We start from the raw sequence: 10,516 nt of genomic DNA, 5'->3' as shown, positions 1-10,516 counted from the left end.
TAATCTAATCCCATTTTCCAGCATTTGGTCCATAGCCTTGTATGCAATGGCATTTCAAGTGCTCATCCAAATGCTTCTTGAATGTTGTGAGGGTTCCTGCCTCTACCACCCTTTCAGGCAGTGAGTTCCAGACTCCAACCACCCTCTGGGTGAAAAAGTTCCTCCTCAAATCCCCTCCAAACCTCCTGCCCCTTACCTTGAAGCTATGCCCCCTTGTTATTGACCCCCCTACTAAGGGGAAAAGTTCCTCTTTGTCTACCCTATCTATGCCCCTCATCATTTTGTACACCTCAATCTGGTCCCCCTCAGCCTTCTTTGCTCCAAGGAAAACAACCCCAGCCTGTTTAGCCTTTCTTCATAGCTGAGGCGCTCCATCCCAGGTAACATCCTGGTGAATCTTCTCTGCACCCTCTCCAAAGCAATCACATCCTTCCTATAGTGAGGCGACCAGAACTGCACACAGTACTCCAGCTGTGGCCTTACCAGCGTTTTGTACAGCTCCATCATAACCTCCCTGCTCTTATATTCTATGCCTCGGCTAATGAAGGCAAGTATCCCATATGCCTTTTTAACCACCTTATCTACCTGCTCCGCTGCCTTCAGGGATCTATGTACATGTACACCAAGGTCCCTCTGACCCTCTGTACTTCCTAGGGCCCTACCACTCATTGTGTATTCCCTTGCCTTATTTGTCCATCCAAAATGCATCACCTCGCACTTTTCGGGGTTAAATTCCATTTGCCACTTTTCCGCCCATCTGACCGGCCCGTTTATATCGTCGTGTAGCCTGAGGCTTTCCTCCTCGCAATTTACCACCCCACCAATTTTCGTGTCATCTGCGAACTTACTGATAATACCTTTTACTTTCTCATCCAAATCATTTATGTAGATCACAAACAGCAAGGGACCCAGCACCGATCCCTGAGGTATCCCACTGGACACAGGCTTCCAGTCACAAAAGCAACCTTCGACCATCACCCTGTGCCTCCTGCCACTCAGCCACTTTAGGAGCCAACGTGCCAAGGCACCCTGGATCCCATGGGATCGTACTTTCCTGAACAGTCTCCTATGCGGGACTTTATCAAAAGCCTTACTGAAAGCAATGTAAACCACTTCCAGTGCACGACCCTCATCCACACACCTAGTCACACCCTCGAAGAATACAATCAAATTGGTCAGACATGATCTTCCCTTGACAAAGCCATGCTGACTATTCCTACTTAATCACTGCCTCTCCAAGTAGAGACCAATTCTGTCCCTCAGAATTTTTTCCAATCATTTCCCTACCACTGATGTTAGGCTCATTGGCCTTTAATTCCCTGGTTGATCCCTACTACCCTTCTTGAATAATGGTACAACGTTAGCTGTTCTCCAGTCCTCTGGCACATCCCCTGTGGCCAGAGAGGTTCTGAAAATTTGTGTCAAAGCCCCTGCAATCTCTTCCTTTGCCTCACATAGTAGCCTGGGATACATCTCGTCCGGGCCTGGGGATTTATCCACTTTTAAGCCCGCTAAAACCGCGAGTACCTCCTCCCTCTCGATGCTAATATGTTAAAGTATATCACAGTACCCCTGCCCGATTTCCATGTCCACATCGTCCTTCTCCATAGTGAACACAGATGCAAAAAATTCATTTAAAACCCCACCTACATCCTCTGGCTCTACACACGTTTTGCCACTTTGGTCCCTAATGGGCCCGACTCTATCCCTAGTTATCCCCTTGCCTTAATATACTTATAAAACACCTCAGGACTTTCCTCTATTTTGCTTGCCAGTGTTATTTCATGGCCCCTCCTCGCTCTCCTAATTTTTTTTAAATATCCCCCTGCACTTTTTATACTCCTCTAGGGCTTCCTCTGTCTTTAGTCCTTTGTATCTGCCAAAGCCCCCATTTTTTTCCTAATCCATTCTCGTATATCCCTTGACATCCAAGGTTCACTGGGCTTGTTGGTCCCACCCTTGACTATAACGGGAACATGTTGCCATTGTACTCTCTCAATTTCCTTTCTGAAAGACTCCCATTGCTCCGATGTGGATTTTCCTTCAAGTAGCTGATCCCAGTCCACATTGGCCAGACCTGCCTTATCATATTAAAATCGTCCTTCCCCCAATTTAGAACCTTTATTTCCGGTCCATCCTTGTCCTTTTCCATGACTACCTTAAATCTCACCGAATTATGGTCACTGTCACCAAAGTGCTCACCTACTAACACTTCTACCACTTGCCCAGCCACATTCTCTAGAATTAGGTCCAGTACCGCCCCCTCTCTTGCAGGACTTTCTACATGCTGACTCAAGATACTTAATACTCTTGCGTAGTAAAAATGAACTGAGAACAATTGTCTGGAATTACAACTGGGTCTCGTAGCTTAAAGGCACTAGGGCAGATCTTAAAACGGGTGGCCGACGCCTTTCACTACCAATAAATTTCAACTTTACTCCCAGTGAGGGTAAAACGGACAATATTGATTTTGAAATCAATAGAGCTGAATATCGGCCCGGACGTCCAATGGGCGACCGATGCACTACCGCTTGTGTTACCACCCTGCAATTCTCCAATTTTATTCACAAGACCTACCCAAGTATAAGGCTTACCACATATATAAACAATCCCAGTTAAAGGTTACTTTGTGAATACGTCCATAATCAGCTCAGCGATCAGAATGTCAAATTAGAGCAGTATTCCGTGCAATGGACTGTTTTGTTTAAATGGAGAGTCATTGTGGAGATAGTTACAAGGCCTGTAGATGATGTCTTTCCCACATTACACCACAGGCTCCCAGAAATGGTATACTTGATGCAGCATGCGTATAAATATTGGAATATAGAATCACGACTAGATCATTCAGCACCTCGTGCCTCTTCCACCTTTTGAATAGATCATGGCTGATCTGTAACTTGACTTCATTTACCTGCCTTGGTTCCAAAACCCTTAATAACCTCATGCATGTAACGTACATCTATCAGCCTCAGTTTTGAATTGGTCAATTGATCCCTACCCTCAACAGCTATTGGAGGGAGAGAGCACCGGATTTCCAATATACATTGTGTGAAGAAGTGCCTTCTGCTGTCACCCCTGAATGGCCGAGTACTAATCTTAAGGTTATATTCAGGACGTCCCCACCAGAGGAAATCGTTTCTCTCTATCAAGCATGTTAGATACTTTAATCATCTTAAACACTTCAGTTCGATGACCCCTTAATCTTCTATAATCGAGGGTATTCAAGTTGAGTTAATGCAACTTGCCCTCATAGTTACAATTAATTTAAGCGCGCTATCATTCTGGTGAAACGTGTTAAATTCTGAAACTTATTTTTCTGGCTGATTGTTCAGACAAACAAACGTTGAATACGATAGCGATAAACGAATAACCACGTCGATATTTAACGATTGTAATAAATCTGAGTGCAGAATTTATTATTCCTGCTTTTACCTTCAGAATGTTCGTTCATGTAACAATCCAGTTGTTCGTCATTTTAAAGAGAATGTTGTTCGGTTTATAATAGTTGATGCCTCTGATAGAGTAGCGACAATCAGAAGACTATTAAAGCAAGGCGCTACAATTCCATGCATACAATGGCAAAAAAAACGTCTAACATCACATCTAATCAATTGCAACCAGATGTAAATTCCTCCGAACAGTTTCTACTACAGACATTGCACGGAAAGCCACCGACAGTCTGCCACACCAATGTGTTCTGTGTTCTCCTGCCATCGATATCGGACTCAGAATTAAAGGCGTCCAGAATACTGTAAAACATATGCCCAACAAAATCGGAGTAACCTAAAAGAGAACAATTATTGACCAAGAAAGCTAGCAGATATAAAATCATACAAAATATAACAGCATGTGTGGGAATTAGAGAGAGGGGGAAGTAGCGAGAAGGGTGAGAAAGAGAGGCGGAGAAGGAGAGAGATCAATGTAAGAGACAAGTAAAGCTTTGTTGAAAGCTGAATGAGATGATTCGATTAGCACACTGTTAGAAAGCTTTAAGATCATTTGAAAGGTGTCCTAGCATGTTTTCATTAGTATATTTAGTGTTAGACCAGATGTGGGAGAAAGGGGAAATTGAATCTTGCCTCTATGTATGAAACATAAAGACCTAGAAATTCGGTGGGCTGCGCCACCAGTTAGCGCCCAAAGAGTGCACTTAGTGGGTTTAGCGCCACTGGCCACGCCTCCTGTGAAATTTAGCGGTGCGCTAATGGCGGCGTTAGCCTGTAGCGCTGCGCCGCCTTCGATGACATCATCGGTGTGTGCAGTGCCCCGCTACCACCCCGATCGCGATATTTGGTCGCGCCCCCCAATGTAACGCCGGTCGCAATTTGCGACCGGGTCAGGGGGGCCTACCTGCAGCGGTAGTGGCGCTAATTAAAGGGGTGGTGCGGGGCGGCCATTTTTTTTGTTGGCCGCCCGCCAGCACCTTCTCGCATCGCCGTCTCCGGCCTCCTGAGTCCCCCCCACCCGGACAGTGCCGGCTGTGTCCGAAGAGCCCGGCACTTCTCCTCGGTGCCGGGCTCTTTTGCCGGCACTCGCGATCCTCGATCGCGCTGGTGCAGGCCCCTCCCCTTTAACGCTGCGATATTCAGTTGCAGCTCCCCAAGTGGGACGCGGGGCACCTCGAGTAGTGGCCCGCTTCCATTTGGGGCACTGAAGCTGAATATTGGGATGGCACAAGTGGCTCCGTTCGCAGTGGCAATTCCGGTGCCCAGGCGATCGTGGCGCCCCAAACGGAGTTTGGAAACGCAAGGACACAAAGTCATAAAAGCCCAGGTCGAGAAAATGGCTGAAAGTTACTAGTTGCCAAGACACCAAATACCACAGTAAAATATAAAAGTTGACCTAATTATTGAAGTATAAACAAAGCTTGTAGAACAGAGGCACAGTCCTAAACATGGACGAGAAATTCGCCTCTGGAGGTGACACAAAATGGGCGGTATCGGTTCAGAGGCGCAGTTAAATGCAGTGCCTGATATTCAGTCCACTTGACTGCAATGGAACTGAAATCATGCCCTGGGAAGACCAGCTGCCTATCCAAGACCGCCCATGTTGTGCCACCGCCCGAGCCGAATTTCTATCCCTAATTAACGGGGTAAACATCTAAAAACGTGGCCTCAACAAAACGTGCATCTATGTATTAAGCAGGCACAGATCAAACTTGTAGTATAGTATAACAGTTTCTCCCCAAGGCAGACATTCTCGGGTTGGTCAGGAACCATGCAGCCACACGGTAGACCTGGACGAATGGGGATGTTCACCAGGGAAACACCGGGATGGGTGTTTCTCTTGCGGGTTGGTATGCTCTCAGGGTCGGTTGGAAGTCCGCAGTCATGCAGGCAGCCTAATGCAGAAAGAGATCACTTCGGGCCAGGGAACCAGATTGTATCATATAGATGGATTCTTGTCATTTACTATAACACTGCAGAGCAGTCATATACAGTCCAATATTGTTAATGTCCAATGTAATCAAGCCTGATATTATTAAAACCATCATTCGTGCAAAAATAATGAGCTGAGTTATTATCGTCCGACTAATAACTTTTTGTTACGATGATAGCAATAGAGAAAATTCTCCAACACACATATGCCTCTGGACCACATTCACTCCCTCCACCACCGGCGCACCATGGCTGCAGTGTTCACCTTCTACAGGATGCACTGCAGCAACTCGCCAACACTTCATCAACGGCACTGCCCAAACCCCGGAACTCCACAACCCAGAAGGACAAGAGCAGCAGGCGCTTGGGGACACCATAAACCTCCCTCCAAGCCACACACCACCCGACATGGACAGATATCCGCCGTTCCTTCATCATCGCTGGGTCAAAACCCTTGAGATCCTCGGCCAACAGCTATGTGGCAGGACCGTTCCCACATGGATTGCAGCTGTTCAACAGGAAGGTGCACCGCGATTTTTTCACGGGGAAATGGTGTGGGAAATAACTGCTGGCCTTGCTAGCGAGGCCCATATCCCCAGAATTATATTTAAAAAGAATAGCTCATAAATATATTCAGGAACATATTTCCCGGTTGGTAGTCTCAATGAAATTCTACATGTAATCACACTGAAGTCGTTTATTATTTCGGGACGAGTACTGATGGGAACTAACCTCCATCAGCTAATTGATGATGTCCCTACACTTGCGGCTCAAACACATTTGACTCAAGGCGTCTTGAAATTAAAGCATTGCATGTTGAAATTGTGATCTATTTGAGAAGGAATAAATGAATTAAATAAATGCTTTCATCTTATCACCAGAGCTTTCGCTTTTCCCGCCTGAATTCCTGGACTGTTTACTCTTCTGGTTGGTCAATGAGTCTGGGAGCCTACCGGTCTCACCAGGGCTTCCCTAGTACTGGATTGCGGGTTAATATTGGGACTGATGACGCTTCCTTCTATGCCCAGTGAAGTTGACTTGTCCCAAATACCTACGGAACAATCGACCCTTAGTGAATAAGAAGGCAGTTCCACAGACATTAGAATGCCAACATTTCACTTAATAGTAATAAACAATACTCGTTATAATATTATAATCCTGCAATGGAAATTTGTGACATCTTAGCCATCCTGGCACCGAATCTCTAAGTATTTTCTACGAATTCAGATCATTTCGATTGAAGCTATTATTATGACTCATTAATTTCATGTTCATAAGGTTCTTTCATTTGAATCTTGAGGAGTGCTTCGTTTTCACGACTCACAAGCTGTGGATTTTAATAATTCAGTTAAAAACTAACCCAAGAAGGAAACTTTCTTCCCCGTCATGAAATTTAATCGGGGCAATGGATTTGGGCCAAATCGATGACAGCATTTTTCCTGCGGTGATGAAGCGCTTTGTTCTGCCTGATATTCGGCCTGAAATCGCAAGCATTTTTTTGTATCATTAATTTCGCTTTAATTACCAAACAACATAAATTTCTAAGCACACCTAGGCAATTCTTTCAATAAAGCCTAGCTCAACTCATCCCACTTAATTTCTACCCGTTTTCTATATTTATAACAATAAAGAAAATATATTATTAATGTATGAGGTTACACTGATCTTTGAACTAAAGTGAAACGTAATTACATCAATGTAAAAATTCCTGGCTAATTTCGGCTGAAACACGACATAATTTTAATTCTGCATTGTGTTAAATGCAAATTGAATACTCAGTTGTTAATAATAATCTTACGGGACATGTTCCTTGTGTTTGCCGAACAGACACAGATTTCGGTGCAAATATCTTCACTCTCTTCTAATTTCAGAATGCAACATTACCTCAAGCAGACATTGCATTTCTGCAGTAAATAAGGACATCGCTGCAATAACCAGGTAGAGAAATATAATGCGTAGAAGTTGCAACACCAAAAGCAGACCAGTCAGCCTAACAGGTCCCTGGCGGTGTTTCACCTCCAATTGAGCAAATTACACAAATAACTTTTTGATTGAAAATAACAGGTATGAAATCTGATAGCTACTTTCGTTTTTTGACGCCTGATCCATACATTCAGGTTCCAGCACAGACTCGATGGCCCGAATGGCCTCCTTCTGTGCTGTACTATTCTGTGATTCTATAAGCGGCTTTGAAGATTACAGCCACAACTCGGACTTACAATCCATAATTATTAGCGCAGGAAATTCTTATCAGTTCACATGGGATTTTTCCATCTGACCTCATGGACAGTTATTGATCGCCGGAGGGGGGCGCAGATGGGTTTCCAACTTATGTTTTTCTTATTGGCCCTGAGATTTGTACTCTCGCTTTTTGCCTCTCCCAGGAGACTACATGGCTGCCGGGGTGGGAGGTGGGGACGTGCAGTGATGGTCCGACCAGCGTGGGGTGGGGAAGGCTTGACAGAGCAGCTGGTCTTTTCCTGCCCACACATTTCGTGTGTTCGTGGGATATTGTCTGTATTGGTTGGATTATATTTGAGGACATGACCTCAATTTCGGACTGAAGATATTAGAAATCCGAGAAGATACTGTCATATTTACGCAGATAATGTTCTCACAATTCTATATACGTTGGGGTAATTCTATTTTTGATGTGGCACGTCCGGTATCGAATGAGCTGTTTTATGCACTCGTCAAATTTTCCCTTCAATGGATCTCAATGGAAAGGAACATCTTGCGGGCGTGTAATGGGGGCTAATTCCACATCGCCCATTTCACACCATCGCGAAGGGTTAAAATTGCACCCACTGATTGCAACAAAATACATGTCCCTTTAGTAAAATGAATTGCAAGGACAATATGAAGTCGGCTTAGCTTACCCTTGAGTATCGCTCACCGATTAGGACTCTGCATTCTCCTTCAGAGCTCGTGACCCTTTCTGATGGGAAACTTGAGTAACACTGCGGGGTGTGTCTGATATAACCGGTTAGCCGGGGGTTGGAGTTTAGCCCTGTTCTCTCACTCAAAGCAACAGTTCAAATATTTTATCTTCTCTGCAGCTGTTTTCCTCAGTTCAGTTCCGAGGAGAACATTTGATATTTGAAGAAAAGAATGCGGGAATGCTGACCTGTAATGTGAGTCTGGATATTACACTTCGTCCTAAAAGTGGAGAGATGCTTCCTTTGTCCGTATTGATGGTTATTTTATCGGAAGATTAAACGATTGAAGTGAAGAAATAGACGCATCTAACAGAATGTAAACAGCAAACGGGTACTTCGAGTCGGGGTGGGGCCTATTAGAGATGGAGAAGGTGATATATGCGTATGCACGCAGGGCAAGGCTACAATACTGAATGAGAACGTTGTATCGGTGTTTACTAAGGAGGTGGATGCTGACAAAAGTTAGAAGCAGTGGAAGGGGTGAAAATTGATAGACAGGATGTGCTAGAAATGCTGGATATGCTTAGAGTGGAAAAGTCGCCTGGTCCAGATGGCTTGCATTCCAGGCTGCTAAGGAAATTGGGGGACATGATAGCGGAAGGGATTGACATAATTTTCCAGACTTCCCTATTTGCGGGGGAAGTGCCTGAGGATTGGATCGTGGTAAATGTGACATATTGTTCAACAAAGGGTGTAAGGACAAACCTAGTATCTGTAGACAGGTCAGTTTAAAATCAGTGGTGGTTAAAGTTTTAGAAACAATAATAAAAAGTAAAAATCAACGGCACTTGGAGAGACTGAAGTTAATTAATGAGAACCAACGCGGATTTGTTAAAGGCCGATCTTGTTTGGCTAATCTAATTGAATTTTTCGTTGAAGTAACAGAGGATTGATGAAGGGAATGCACTGGATATTGTCAACATAGATTTTAGGAAGGCGGTTGGCAAAATGTCACATAGAAGGCTGGTTAACTTGATTGCGGCTCATGGAATAGGTGGGTCAGTGGCAGCTAGGATAAGGAATTGGCTTAACGACAGAAAACAGCGAAATGTGGTAAATGGCTGTATTTCAGACTGGAAGATAATAGACAGTGGTGTTCCCAAAGCGTCAGTGCTAGAGCCACTGATTTTTTGATATATATATAAATGCTCTGGATATTGGAAGACAGAGCAGAATTTCAAAATTTGGCGACGGCACCAATCGTGAGGGTGTGGCAACCAATGAGGATGATACCAATCGACCGCAGCATGATATAGAAAGGCTAGCAGAATGGGCAAACAAGCAGCAGATGATATGTAATACAGAGAAGTGTGAGGTGATGCATTTGGGCAGAAGGTACAGGGAGAGACAATATACACTTAATGGCACAATTTTAAAAAGTGTGCAGGGACAGAGGGACCTGGGAGTTAATGGGCATATTTCCCTGAAGGTGGCAGGATCTCTTGAGGGAGCGGTTAGCAAAGCATATATAATCTTGGGCTTTATAATTAGAGATATTGAGTACAAAAGTAGTTAAGATATGGTGAACATTTATAAAGCGCTGGTTAGGCCATGACTGGAGTATGGTGTCCAGTTCTGGTTACCACACTTTAGGAATGATTTAAAGGCCCTTGAGAAGGTGCAGAGGAGTTTTACCAGAATTGTTGCGGGGATGGGGGACCTTAGCTACAATGACAGGTTGGAGAAGCTGGATTTATATTCATTGGAGCGGGTTTGGATAGGCTAGACACGGAAAGGCTATTCCCATTAGCTGATGGTACAAGAACTAGGGGAAACAGATTTAAGGTATTGGCCAAGAGATACAGGGGGGACGTGAGGAAAATCTTTTTTAAGCAGTGAGTGGTGATGCCGATGGAAGTGGTGGAAGTGGAGACACGCATTGTTTTCAAGGGGCGACTGGATAGGCACTTGAAGGAAATAAACTTGCAGGGCTACAGGGATAGAGTGGGGGAGGTAGACTGACTGCATTGCTCTACAGAGAGCCGGGCAGACTCGATGGGCCGAATGGCCTGCTTCTGAATCGTATGAGTCTATGACTCTATGACTCTATGACTCTTACATTGGAAAGTACATTTGCAATAATTACTGATTATTCAATTCTCCTAAAATAATCTTCAAGTGATAATGTGTTATCTTGTTGACTTTCTCATGAAACCAAGTACGAAATTAACATATTAATCCATTCGGTTGTTTTTATTC

Source organism: Somniosus microcephalus, unplaced genomic scaffold, assembly GCF_052327205.1.
Source record: "Somniosus microcephalus isolate GS21.2 unplaced genomic scaffold, FLI_Smic_1.0 unresolved_chr6, whole genome shotgun sequence".
NCBI classification, from domain to species: domain Eukaryota; kingdom Metazoa; phylum Chordata; class Chondrichthyes; order Squaliformes; family Somniosidae; genus Somniosus; species Somniosus microcephalus.
This window is presented reverse-complemented; position numbering follows the sequence as displayed.